The following is a 14,999-nucleotide window of genomic DNA, read 5'->3' as shown; positions in this document are numbered from 1 at the left end:
AACATCTGAACTGTACAAAATTGGGGCATTTCAAATTTCCTTCCATTTTGCAGATACAGCACCAGCTTGGCTAAAGCATATTTCTGCAGAAAAGTTCTAAGAGAGAGCTTTACATTAAAAAAAAAAAAAAAAAAAAAAAAAAAAAAAGCCCCAAAAAAACAAACAAAAAAACCACCCCATATACTTTGCTTATCTTCTTTTCCCACCTACTCAGTGTCAACACCTGTTTAGCTGTAGATTTTTGAAAAGCAACGACTTATTTTAATATTGTAGCAAAACTATTTTATTTCTAAGCAAATGATTTATTTTGACTTTATTTCAGATTATTCAACATAAGTTATTCCTAGTATGTATCTATAATGTATTGTGGGTGGAAAGAGAATCTCTGATGAACACATACGCGTGAGCTCTAGAAAGGCAGATAATTTCCTTCACTTAATAATAGTTTTCTTTCCTCTTGGCTGCAGACTCTCATAACTAGCACCATGCCAAACATTCGAAGATTGGATTATGGCCTGTCGTACTTGATTATTTTTGTCAGCATGCTGACCCAGGGTGCCCTTTTCTTGTGTTGTTCCTTCTGTTTCCATTTTTCATGTCATCCAGCTTTTCATCTTGTCAATCAGCTTTTGACTTCCTGATTAAAGTGTCTGTCACAGAAGCAGCCTGGTCTCCAGTCAGTTGTTTAATTTGTTCCTCATGGCATCCAATTGAGTTATTCATCTGGCCCAGCTGTTCCCAAGTGCTTCCAGCATCACTTTTTCATGTGTTTGGGTTTAACCTCTATATCTATGTACAACAGTGTGAATTGTTCCATTCATTCTGTTGACTATGGATTGCTTTGCCTTCGTCTAATGCCTTGACATTGCTAGGTCGGCTGCTACTGTATGCTGTGGCTGAACCAGCTGAGAGAGAAGCAGTATTTCACCCTGGTGTTATGGTAACAAGTACAACCAAACACACCAGTTCTCAAGTATTATAACAGGCTCAATTTTTAACAATTAGGAATGTGTAATGGAAAACTCTGCTCTCAGAGATTTGAATCCACCCAAAAAAATAATGTTGATGATGCTTGGCAGGAGGAGAGAAACGCAAGTTTGCCAGGAATTTTTAGCATTCACTCAAAATCGGTTCGCTTCATTTTCATGAGAAATGCTTTCTCCGTGCCAAGTCTAGGCCTGGTGTAGCCCAGCCATAACTCCCAGTGACTTATGTGGGAGTTGCACAAGCTCACAGTAGGGCTAAATTTGGTGATGGGATTGAAGTCGTTCAGCATCCAGTCAGGACAATGGAATTTGAAGCAATTCCGTGTTGTCACAGCAAAATGCCCAAATCTCATTGTCTCACTTTAATCAACGCTTTTCGGAGAAAATTAGGAAGTGGGATTAGCATTACACCCTGATTCTGTTCCATGACTTCTTCCCTCTGGGAACAACTGGTATGCCTCAGTTTCCCTACTGGATAGAATAATGTGCACATTAGTTACATCAACACACATGAATGATTGCTTATTAAACAAGGTGAACCTGAAAATGTTGACTACTATTATTTACAATTATTGGAAGCTATTCTACTTGGTAGAATGCCAAAATAGTTTTGAATGATGTATCACCGAAGAGGATAGCATTTTCTGAGAATGAAATGTCATTTTGACAAGTGAAGTCCATGTTTCTGAGCATGCTGATTGTTTTAGAGTTTGAGAAGAATCCACTTCATTCCATTTGCACTACTAATTGTTTCATCTTCTCTCCTGTCTTCTACTTCATCACAAATCATCATCATTTGCTAATTGTATGGTGACTTCCCTCATATAAAAAATAATTTCCATGTAAATGCACATTGCATGTATATGTGTTTTATCTCATACAGTTATACGGCAAATAATTTGATCCTAAGATGGATAGATTTTCTACAAAGTGCTTTTTTTTTTTTTTTCCTATTGTGCTAACATTCGTTTCTCCACAGACATATCAAGACTCAAAGTGCACTGTGAGTCTTGTAGAATTTTATATACCAGAAGAAATTTATTAAAGTAATATTAACTCAGTCAAGTCCCTGCTGGTTGTCTGTCCACATCATAGAAACCACTAGTTTGACTGGCACTCACTGGCACCCATATAGGAACTCTCAGTAGGGAAGCCAACGACTGAATGGACCCGGGTCCTGAAGTGCCCTTTAATCCCTACAGGTGGTCCTTCCAGCTCAGAAGTGAGGTACGTTCTTGGAGCAGTACCATACCTGTTCTAGGGCTAAACAAATGACTTCAGCTTTCATCACCTTCATGCCAAAATCTTTCAAGAGTCTTATTTCTTCTCTCTCTCTCTCTCTTTATTATTATTATTATTATTTTTCCAAATAAAAGATCTAAAGTTTTGTTTCCTTGTTTAGGAAACTGCATTCCTTCCAGTTGCAGTTTTTGCACTGATTTAGAAAACAGAGGAATGCATAACAGAGGATCAGGAAATCTCTCCAGCAACATTTTTAGTTTTATGCCATGATATGTCTAATAAAGAAGAGATTTCTGCCTTCCTCTTCCTTTCTCACTGTAGAAGCAGACACAGGACCCTTTTGCAGAATGCAATCTGGCTTTAATCACTGCTAAATGGTTTCCATCCTACTGGAGATTTGTTTGGACTGCTCCTGGAAAATACTGCTGTGAAATGCATGCTATTTGGAATGGGTTTGTATTTGAAATGCATTCGATTTGGAATGGGTTCGTGTTTTCTAACCTCATGATATTGTAAGATGGGTTAAAAAATATGGCAGAGCAGAGTGAATACGTGCATTGAGCCTAATAAATATGCACATTCTATTAGTATCTGAGTCTCTCCTGGGTGTAAAAATGGAAAAGGAAGAATTAGTTCTGAAAAAATGTTGCATCCCACAGCTGTGTTCAGTGAGAGGCTGTGCTAGTGTTGCTGGGCTTTCTTGAAAAGCCCCAAGTCCCCTGAATCTGGCTGAAGTTCTCCATGAGGTTGACTCTTTCTTGGTTAGTCAAGAAAATAATTGCACAATGTCTCAAACCTGCCCTTCCCCCAACTTCTTGTATCATAAAAAACTCTAGGCGCAATATGTTATGCAAGTCTGTGATCATCCCTCTAATTTCTTATAAAAGATATGACCTTGTTATCAATGAAGATATTTTTAAAGTACTGATCATCTGAGCTAAAACCTCGCAGACAGAAATGTAAAATACGTTCTAATCTCTCCTAAAACTCAACTTCACGTTGGCTAGATTCAATTTAAATTCTACATGGTTTTCTTTGTAACCCAAACAAACTACACTGCTTTCAAGCCATACAGAAGTTAAGCTGAAATTTTGGGGTACAGTCATAATCCTAAGGGAGGTTATGTTGCAGTGCTTGAGAATGTAGGAGTGTACTGAATTTTTTAACACCTGAGGATGAAATCTAGTTGCTAGCACATATTTATTACGATCATTCTAAAAATGTGTACGCTATACAACCTAAATCAGGGCAAACTATTCAACTGCATTTCTTCATCATAACCTGAGCTGATTCTTCTCATGCATAGAGAAAAGATGTAATTGTCAGATTGTGACCCCCTTCTTGTTTGTATATTATGCAGTGTATTTCTAATCAACTGGGAAGCCATTTTATTCGTAAAGCTCAACATGGACTGCAAAGGAGATACATACTCTTTTCCAAAGAGATTTTATATTTGTTCTTCCTCTCTCTTTTTTTTTTTTTTCTTTTTTTCTTTCCTGTCTGTTCTAAACCCAAAAGAAAGCTCACCTCAAATTTTGCTATATATATTGTGCTCTTTACGCATCTAACAGCAGAGTGCCTATGCTGTAAGAAGACAGAAGATCTGCAGTCCCTCCTTCCTTTTACCTTTGATGTCTTCAAGAGGTGACTGAAATATCAATATGTTCACTGAACATAGGGGAAAAACTACTTCCCCCAGGGTGAAGTAACTAGGTTTACAACCGTGTACAAGACACCTCCTCTGTAGGAGAGGACAAGCTTCAGGGCACATATAAATATGCATCATATATATGTAGTCAACCTCTCAGCCAGAAGAAGTACATGTGTTTAACAAGCACATTTTGAATGCAACCTGGCTTAGCTTCTGTTGCACTAATAACTCCTGCAATTAAGCAATATCGGTAGCCAATTAGCTCACATTTTTCATCATGCCTAAGGAACAAATATAGGCAGGTATTTAACCCCTTTTGTGTCCTTAGGCCACCAGCATGAGGAAACTGTAATTGCAGTCCTTTCAGATACAGTTCTTCTGTTATATCAGGAGGTGATAAAACAAAGCAGCATGATTGAATATTGAAAAGGCTGGATAACTTTATGAGTGTTGCTACTACTAATAGCCACCTTATGTGTAAGTGAAATCTTTTGCATGGGAGGTTCTAAAAACAATATGTATATAAGGACAGTTTCACTTATTGAATTTTTCTGAGGCAACCCTGGTGTGTAAAAGGAAGATACTACTAGATGAACAGCAAGCTTAGCATTTAGTAGAAATACTAGTGCTGCTCCATAATTGCTACAGCCTGACCTTCTTTGTGACTGGGGGATATTACATTGCATGATCAATCTAACAGAAAGCCACTGTGGTGGTTCTAGTAACTTATCTCTAAAATTTAATTCAGTAGGTAGAGACATAAGGCCACGCTCTTATCCTCATAGTCCAAGTCAGTTTTTCTAAAGCTGTATAGAAATACTGCAATATTAAACACATAGTATTAATTTATTTCCATCTTCTGCACATTCAGTTTCAACACATCATCCTATAAGTACCAATTGCAGTGCTGGACTAGGTGATACTTTAATTCACTCTCATTCCCATTTAAAATTATACTGGAAAAGTGTGAAAAATCCTTTCTTGTGTGTGTGAATAGAGCCTTTAATGCTCAGGTTTAAATGAATGGTGTATTTTTTGGCAAGGCGTCAAAGACTTAACAGAGCTTGTACTATAGTCTTCTCACAGGAAAAAACAAATAGTTTCACACTGAGGTATTTGGAAACAGGTGTGCTGAACAATTACAGAATGTTACAGCACTTGTCGTCAGAAAGAAAGGTCTGAAAATGTATAGTAACACTATTACACTGATAAAATATATAGTACTGAATCCCACTGGACAGGAGAAGTACTGACTAGAACACAAGGAGAAGATGTGATCACTGTTATGTCAAGGCATGAGGCAGTTAGAGTTGGTGTCAGCAAATCTGGAAAGAAAACAGTTGTAAAGCTTCACTTGGAGAGCAGCTTGGAACACCAGGTCAACACTGCCTGCTCCCATTCCACCACCTTGCCTCTAGCAGCAAAGCACTCCTGGGCACACTCAGCAAAGTGTCTAATGGGGCCATCTCTGCTTCTCCAGTATGTTGATACGTGGCTCTGAAAAATTGAACAGCCACACCATTTGCTGACAACCCTCCCTCCTACAGCATCAGTTCCATGTTTCAGTTTCACCTTAGATCCATCTTGTTTTGGTTCTCCTCTGAAAAAATAAACTTTACATGCTTCTCTTCCTTGGTTACGACATAGGTAAGTAAACTATCATAAAGCTGGTAAAACCAAGGTTTCACTTCCAAACCTAATAAGCATTTGGAAACTACAGGAAGCATTTCAAGGTTATTGTAAAGCTGCAAAAAGGAGTGCAGTGTTCACCCCACTTTTGTGAAACATTCTCCAGCTCTTATTAGAATGTTTTAGGTCCCCGAAACTGTATTACAATCTCTTATTTTGCACTCTCACACTCTGAGACCAACATTTGCAGAAATTTTAAGTGGTCTCCTCTATCACAGCTAATTTATTTGCTATCCCCAAGCATGGTGACTGCTTCTTCACCCTTCAAATCCATCAGCTCACGTGAATGGTGCTTCCATATAGCGTAAAGGGGAATTCCTTCCTGACTCTCACTGTATTCAGGTTATGGTTCTATCATTATTTTAGCATGTGTAGCTACACATTTTATTACTGGTCACAAAATTATTCCTCTCCTCTTTTAAACCCATCCATTCTATTTGACCTTGTGACCTCCCATGGCAGTGGATTCCAGAGACAATTCTTTGCCTTTGCCAGGGCTGTAACAGAATGTTTAATGTTGAAGGATGAAAACACATTATTCCATCTTTGATGTTTAAAGAGAAGGGAGAGACCTCAAGACCTTTCTGCATATTATATAGTGCAGCACATTTGTATGCTCTCTGCAGAGCTGGCATGTCTTATTCAAGGTCAGCCCTGCTCCACACTCTGGTCCTGCAACCTGCCTCCTAAGTTTTTATATTTCCATTACACACTGAACTTCTGAATTGGAAAGGCAAGGCTAAAACCAATGAGCCCTCAAGTGACAAACAGAAGAAATTCTAATGCTCCATTCTGCTGTTGTGTTTTTCTGAAAACATCTACTCTCCAGCACCCTTCATTCATTGTAGGCAACTGCCTTTAGCTTCTGTACTGACACAGCTCTGAAACACATGCACACTCAAAGAAAATGGGCTAAGAAGTAATTTTGCTCAGATTAGTGCAGACACAATGGGACAAATTCATCAATCACTTCAGGAGAATCAGGCTTTGAGAAAATAATAGATTTGGTCAACAGTCACAGAGCTAGTTAGCAGCACAGTGAAGAAAAGAGAACATGTGTCCCGGCTTTCAGTCCTTTCCTTGCTAGCTGCTGGCCAGTGTTGCTACTGTTCCCATAATAATTGTACTACGTGTTTAACAAATTGTGTGAATGCTAGCAAAAACAATTTAGCTTCAGGATGCTCTTCAGGCCCCAAACAGCCCATCTTTCTGTAAGGCTTTATCAAGCTCAACAAGCCAAGGCTGGATCATCAGCTGCTTGAAATGCCCATGAAGCAGAAAAAATAAATACTAAGTAACACTCCAGGTCTCTTTATGATACAGTTTGGGCTTGTCAAGGTATGGATATTCATATACAAGTTTGGTGAGACTTTTTGATTTTATTATGGCTTCTTGGAAGGAAAGAAGTCGGTCTCCTAATTATTACTTCATATTGTGAATTCTAGGCAGATTTCATCCAAAAAAGAAGCATATATTTCCTGAGGAAATAATATCCTTTATTTCTAAAAGAAATTAAGAAAAAGAGCACTGCCAGTCTCATTTGGCTTAATTAAAATGCTGTAGACATACATCATTTCCTTACATCAATAAGTAAATAAATTTAGGTCTCCATCAAGTGCAATCTACTGTGTACAGCACTTCCCCTGTTCGTGAATGACATTTCATGATTTCTATTCCAAAAAATCTTTCAACTCTGAAAATTTAGAGCATACTGAAATCAGTGTTGCATTTTTTCCTCACTTTTGGGAGACTGAGAATACAAAACCAACCACCAGATTTCTGCTCAGGGAAAGCCTGTTTTAGGAGGCAGTAGCTCAGCCTTGAAAAGTCCCAGATTCTGCTCCTGCTTCTGTATTTTCAGTTTCCCCTGTAGTACAATACTAATGATCTGCCCTGCAAAGCAGTTTGAGATAGGTGCTGAAAAGTCAACTATTACCTCATGTAATATAACAAACTGGATCTGCCATTCCAGTGGACCTCATATTTGGCTGGAAAAGTGGATGTTGGGCATAGTTTGCCCACAGATTTTGTTGCTAGAATTTGTTTCTTTAATGGTATCAGAGGGGTGGTAGAGACAATGGAAACTCTGTATTAACATTAATGATAAAGTACAGACTGTTGCATTATAATATTATATTACATACACATCTTCACACTAATATACACTCATACAAACTCTGTCACATCAGTTCTTTAGCATTTCTTGTTGTATGTAAATGTAAGTCATTATAATCCCCATACGAAATTAATTACAGTCAGAAATTCTCACATTGCTATTTTCAGAGGGTCACCAGTTATTCTTTTAATTCGGCTCCATTGTCATGTCAAAATAAAAGCTCTTTGCCTAACATTTATGAGGCCTCTAAGCTTAATTGCATTCATCTTTATCAAGTCTTGAAACTGGCTGATGTATTTAAATGAGCTAAAATAAAAAGAGTTGAGGCAACTGAAGTCTCTTCAATAAACTGACAAAAAATTTCCAAAGACTATGGAAGCAGTAGTGACTAAAGCTGTAAAGAAGAAAGATTTTAAAACTAATAAATTGCCAAGTGGATCCTTTTCTTAATTAGTCTTCCTTCCAAAGAATTAGTGAGTAAAAGGCTTAAAAGAAGATGAAGTGAAATTTGAACGTTACCCACAGTCTATAAATATGACTTAAATTAGTCTTTCATTTGGCCCGTGATAATTCTATTATATCTCCTGCCATATTCTAATTTCTTTGTCTTCCGTCTTTTCTCCACCAGAACATATGATTTTGACTACTGGAGGAGACTGAATGTTTTTAAATGTATAGAAACAACCATTCTTCTCCAGTTGTTGGTGGGTTTTTTTGTTTTTTTTTTTGTTTCTTTGTTTTTGTTGAGTTTGTGTGTGTGTGTTTTTTCACTGTTAAATATCTATATCTAAGTTTAGTCTTGGAATTGGCAGAGACAGGTACTGGTTAGAGCTATCTACTCTGTTGTAGACATCCCCAGCAGCCCTATGAGATAGCAGCAAGGGATCACAAGTAGTGAGGATGTCTATTCTCACTAGAGTCAGATTTCTCAGAAGCAGGTACTGTCAAGTTGTGGTTTGTAGACCCCTGAGGGTCAGAGAGTCTAAGACAGTAAGTAAAGAAGGACAAACATATGATCAGGTTGTATCAAAAGCAGCACCATCTGAACAGAGCCAAACTGTCTGCAGGTCAGTGAAAAGATGCTGCTTACCAAGAGAAATAATGTCTCTTGTTGAATAACCCTATGTGCTTGAAGATAATCTTACTTTTTCTGTTACTGTTTTTCCAGCCAGGAATGTGATTGAATAATGAGAATACTGGGAATGCTTCCCATACGTTCTTCTCAGTTTGTTTTATAAATTTAAATGCTCATAGGTTCTCTTTCTAAAGTTTCTCCTGTTCCTGTGGGCAGTGTTGCTCTTTTATCTTCTGTTATGAGTAGTACAGGAGCAATGATCACAAGTAAGCTACCTCTCCACAAAGAGCTCTCCACAGCCTGGTCTGTGAGTCTGAAAGGAGAGAGCAATTCTGTCCAACATCACATGTAGGAACTCCTATTTTGGGCCAAGAGAAGATGTGAAAATTTAGAATAAATGCAAAAGTTTCTGACACTTAGAGCCTCTTCATTCATCATCTCAGACTTTTCTCTCAAATGAATCCTGAACTGGAGTTCAGCTGTCTCAAGATGGCCTGGATTCACTGGTCTTTATTAGTTCACATTTTGGAAGCCAGGATGTAACATCTACTTTATCACAGGATTTTGTATTGTTGTTGTCTACCAACCGGTGTGGTTGATAGCTATGAAATTTATTTGGTGCCACAGAAATGGGTGATGTAAAAAAAAAAAGCTTTGACTTGTGTCAAACTCACAGAAGAGCTGTGTTTCTGGTTGGAACAAGGAGATGCAAACTATGGCAGCTCAAGGCAGATTCTTATTTTGAAAGAAGAAATGACTCATTACGTGACCATGGACAAGTCGTTCAATTTTCTTGTGCCTTAGTCAAAAAAACTATAAAATTATTAAAATACAAAAAACAAAAAGTCCCCTGATTTTACTGAAAAACAAATCTTTCCTTTCAACTCAGTGAATAAATGACAAAAACAACAAGATGAAACATGGGTGTAACCCACAGCTTTGCCAAATATACCACAAAAATATGGAGAGGGTGCAGGGGAAGAGAAGACAGGGGAAAAAAAAGATCAGCAATAACACTGAAATGCCTCAAAAAACATGAAATCATATTAACAGAAACAGCTTCAACAAAAGAGAGTATAGATGCCCACAGGGTGGTAAGGAGGGTGTATTCCAAAGAAAATTACAAATCAAATGATCTAATGCTTTTTTTCATCACAAGCAGCATTTAAGACTAGTTATTGTCTCACCCTTTCATAGGGTACACTATGACAAATATTTAAATGTGTCTGGAAACAACATCTATCAGACTTCAGTAGAGTTACTGAAGGATGGTTTCTTCAGTACTGTTTTAGGGAGAAACATGGATACCCAAAGATGCATCTACCTACCAGTGACGGTCACCTATTTTAATCTGCACAATGATACCTGCTTTTCCAGGGCCACGTGCAGAGGCCAGAGGAAGTTGGTTATGCACCACACAGGCTAGGTAAGCCTGAAGGATCTGCACCACATAGCAGAGGGAACAGGCACAGCCTTGAATCACAGAATCATAGAATCACAAGGTTGGAAAGGACCTACAAGATCATCTGGTCCATCCATCCTCCCATCACCATTGCTACCACAAGCCACTAAACCATATCTTATAGCTCCTTATCCAGACACCTCTTGAACACTGCCAGAGATGGTGACTCCACCACCTCCCTGGGCAGCCACTCCAGTGCCTGACCACTCTCTGAGAGAAAAAGTTTTTCCTTATGTCTAATCCAAACCTCCTCTGGTACAACTTGCAGCCATTTCCTCGGATCCTGTTTGTTGCCTGGGAGAAGAGGCCAAGCCCCTCCTCATCACAGCCTTCCTTCAGGAAGTTGTAGAGTGCAATAAAGTCTCCCCTGAGCCTCTTCTTCTCCCGATGTGCATTCTGTTTGGAGTCCCCTCTGCCTGCAAGAGATATAGTATGCTGCACAGAGGCCTGACACACCCTACAGAAACTCCACTTCATGCTGCCATCTGGCTTTCTTTGCCAATTTTATGGCTGAGGTCTCAGACCCTTTTGTATTTGCTGCTGTCCTGTACCTTCAGTTCTTTCTGGAGTGAGACAACGTGAATAAAGAGTGATACTTCCTGAGACATCTACATTATTATTAGGACTGTGCTGCCTGGACATATTTTACAAATTAGGGTTGCAACAGAAGGTACTGTTGCTTTATACTGCTCAATAGAAAGAAAATGGGATGATGCTTTGGTGCTAACTACAGCATCCAAATGGCTGTGGTGGAGTGAGAACATAAAACACAGAGGAAAACAATGAATAGCGGAAAAGTCAAAGTTAGGCCTGCAGCAGAAGAGAGGCTACAAAGGTTTCTTCAAAGGGTTTTCTAGGGGGGAAAAAGTAGCAGATAACATACATATTAATGAACCAGAAACAATATTGAAAAACAACCTATTATCTTTACCCAGATCAAAAGAACATGAAGATTAACACCTCAGACATCAGACCTCTGTGATAAGAGTGGGCTTAGCAACAAGTATGTTTCTCCCAGCCTTCCTCTGTTTTGTGGCTAGGGCCACACAGAAGGTGCACTGCATGGAGATTTACAAATGAGCCTTTAAGTTGCACAGTGGAAGGGTGTTTTGTTTGTTTGTTTGTTTGTTTTGTTTTTTTAAAAAGCATTAAAACTGAGCAAAGTCTCAGTAAAAGCTGTACAGGCATGAAAAGAAAGTGAAGGGGAAAATTATCTGGGCTACAATGCAAAGAAAAGAATTACTGTCTTGCCTTGGTTGAGGGAAGTGATGGAAAAAAGATGCAGCATTATTTGCACACTCCTCACTGAACTTCCAGAAGGTTTCCTGGTGGACATCCAACCTCTTCTTTCCTCCTCCCACCCCTAGCTCTCTTGTCCTACACATTTGTGAGGCTCCCAAGCTTTCCAGGAGAAAGGAAGTCCTACCATACTCTCCCTTGGAAAGGCTTCTGGAGATTTCATACACTTACAATAGGAATGGCTCAATGGTTAGGCAAGAATTTTCCACAGTTAATTTCTTTGAAGGCCAAAATAGTAATCAAACTATATAGTATTTTTCTCTTATTAATATTCCACAGCATAAATTGTTGTTGAAAGATGCCTGTCTGGTGCACAAGACCACTTCAACATGATGAAGGAATTTGTGATAACAAAATGGGAAGACACACATTCATTCACTGTCAGAGACTTCTTGACAAAAATTCCTCTTTCTATACACATATCTGCTACTAGCAGCTCACACTTGAAGGGGATTTGAATTTTGGATCAGCTTCTTTCTAATTTTTGCACTCATGTTCATACATGCCCTGGTGATGAAAAAGAATCAAAATTAAATTAAAAAATAAATAAATTTCCAGCATAAATTTCTATTACTTTGATGCTTCATAAACTACGATTCAAACAAATAAATAAGGAACAGAAAAAAAAAGAAAAAAAAAAAAAAGGAAAAACAAAATTATTCATTTTTGCCACAAATGTTGCTGCACAAAAACCTCCCTAAGATCAGCAGAAGTTTTGCTGTTGATTTCAAGGGATTATCACACGATTTCACATGCAGGATTAATTAGATAGGAGTTAGCTATGCTGTTTTTACTGCAGTCATTTTCCTGATCCTAAGTATTTCAGAAAACGATCCAGATTTTTCACAGCTGTGACAGCATGAGAGCCACTGGACACATGGTGAACAATGAGAAATTGCTGTAAAATTTATAGAAAAACATTTTTAAGATGGCAGTGGGTAACCACTGGAGAAACTGACCAGAGATACTGCGGAATCTCTATCCTTTGAAGTCTTCAAAACTCGGCTAGGTACACTCTTGAGCAATTTGCTGTAAATGAAAGTGATTTGAGCTGGGTGTGGGATTAGACGGACCACAGAGGTCTCTTCCAGTCTAAACGATGCTGTGAATTCACGTATGGGAAGCATAATAACTTACTATATAATTGCTCCGGGTAGATTGGAGCTCTGACCCTGCACACACTAAAGAAAACAGTGTTGAACACTAAGAATAAAGCCAAGCATAAAATTCATGAATATTGAAATTAGAGCCATTTACAGGAAGATAAAGAATTTGGTGTAAAGTGCTGTTTTGCATAGTAAAAAATGCTGTTGCTAACGGTCTTATGATTTAACCAGTCTCATTTTTTACTTAACGTTTGCATGGGCGGTATGAAACCCGCTCCAATCTTTGCTTTCTACAGAAACAATAAGATCACAGAAAATCGGTTTATCATCAAGAAAGCAGACCTAGTTGTAGACTGACATATCTTTCGCAACTCCAGTAGCAATACAATTTCACAAATACCGTGGTAGGACACAACCTGTTGTAGATCTCTCCATACTTATAAAGCTTTATGCTCTTTAGACTGATCAGGAATTTTTGCAATAACAGGCTGATGCCTGACACTTCTAAGGCTTCTTGGTTAGGCCAAACTTGAAATTCCAAAAATAATTCACATGGGGTACTTTCGCATTTTTATTTTCAACTTTCCAATTCTGCAGTTTTTCCTATCTTCTTTTTCCGTACTTTCTCCCTCAGCCTTGCTCGTAAGAAAGCAAGAAGGAAAGATGTAGAAACATGCATTTATGTGTAGGTGGGAGGCATTAGCAAACCAGTTTTCAAATTTCCATTCCTGCTGCAACCAGGACTGTTCTAGTTTTATACACACAGTCTGCAGATCTTGATTTCCTGTCTAGTATAGCAGTAAGTAGGTTTCAGATGCCTACTGAAAACCACTTTAACCGCTGAAATTTTTATGGGTTAACTCATCATAAATTACTATTTATTCAATTATGAATAATGTCAAGCAAAAATATATAGTAACTATATAACTGTATGATGGAAAATAATGAATAAAGATTTAAGCAGATGAGTCATTAACGCATCATTGTTTCCTAAAGTCTGAGATGTATCCCCTTGTGAGGTATGAACACACACCGGGACATGAACTGCTATGAAAAAGAAAGAGGTTTAAATGATATATGGTAGAGGTGAGGTCTTAACATATTAAACCAAATGAAAATTCTTCCAAGACGTGCATCCATCACCCAAGTGGTGCAGCCCACCAAAAAAGTCTAACTGCAGTTCTTCCATCTCTTGGCTATGGTTTCACAATGAACCCAAAGGTTAAATGAGCGAGCCATTACTGCCCATGCATGAAACTCAACAGCTCTGATATACCTTCACATAGGCTACATTCAAACAGGAGTTTAGATCCACTAGGGAAAAATTGTGGTTATCTTGTTTTTCTGGAAAGCAGCATTGCTCTGCAGTTCTATATAAAATATGCCACCAGGTATCAGTCAGGAGTCAAAGTTTTCAGCTGTCACCTCAGAATGTATTTTCAAAAGCAACCACCCACAAATCAAAGCTTTTATCTCAACAACAATCAAAGCTTCTACCTAGACAACAGATATATATATATATATATATTTAAAAAAAAAAAAAAAAAAAAAGTGTTTCTTTTAAGCCAAGAACACAGAGCAAAGTTTTCTTACAAATTAGGGTGTAACTCTCACAAGAAACCTGTTGGGGCAAAAGAGTTCTCCTGAAAATGTGGCTTCACAAAGAGATTACTGTCTCAAACTTTAAGGACTTAAAACTAACATATGCTTGCACACATATCAAATCTGTCTCAAATACGTGTAGGCAGTTACACATAACAGACACTTCATTCCTCCTACTACCATCAAAAGAGATGCCTCCATTCTTTGTTTTACACCTATGTGCAATTTTCAGAGCTCCTCAGCCAACTGAGGTCTAGGAAATAACAAGGCCAAATTGTGTCCACAATTATAGGCACATTTATTTTGAAAGAGAAATGTCCATCAATTCATAGCTGAATTTGGTTGAACATAACAGTTGTCAAAATACATTCCATTGGCTGTTAGCTGTTTGGAGGTTCTGTCATGTAGCCTATGCGTTGTTCTTCTCTTTCCAGCTATGAAATACTTTAGTCAAAAGTTGTCTTCAAATTAATAGAGACATACATTTGGTCAGGTACTGGACTGAGAGCAAAAAGGCTTGAGATTTGCTCTTTACCTCCTTTTAGCTTTTCTCTGCTCACTTTTCTATATCTTGCTTAGCCGAAAAATGAAACTTCAGCCACCACAGATTTACCAAGAGTAAATAACGTTTGACTGACACCATCACTTTCTATGATAAAATGACTGGATCTGTATAAAAGAAGTGTGGATATCATTTACCTTGGCCATAGCACGCCTTTAAGCACTATCTCCTACAGTACACTTGTAGCCAAGTTAAAATGTCACAGTCTG

This window comes from Coturnix japonica, chromosome 1, assembly GCF_054131305.1.
Source record: "Coturnix japonica strain WE chromosome 1, WE-NBRP24, whole genome shotgun sequence".
Lineage (NCBI taxonomy): Eukaryota > Metazoa > Chordata > Aves > Galliformes > Phasianidae > Coturnix > Coturnix japonica.
Note: the sequence above shows the minus strand (reverse complement) of the source record.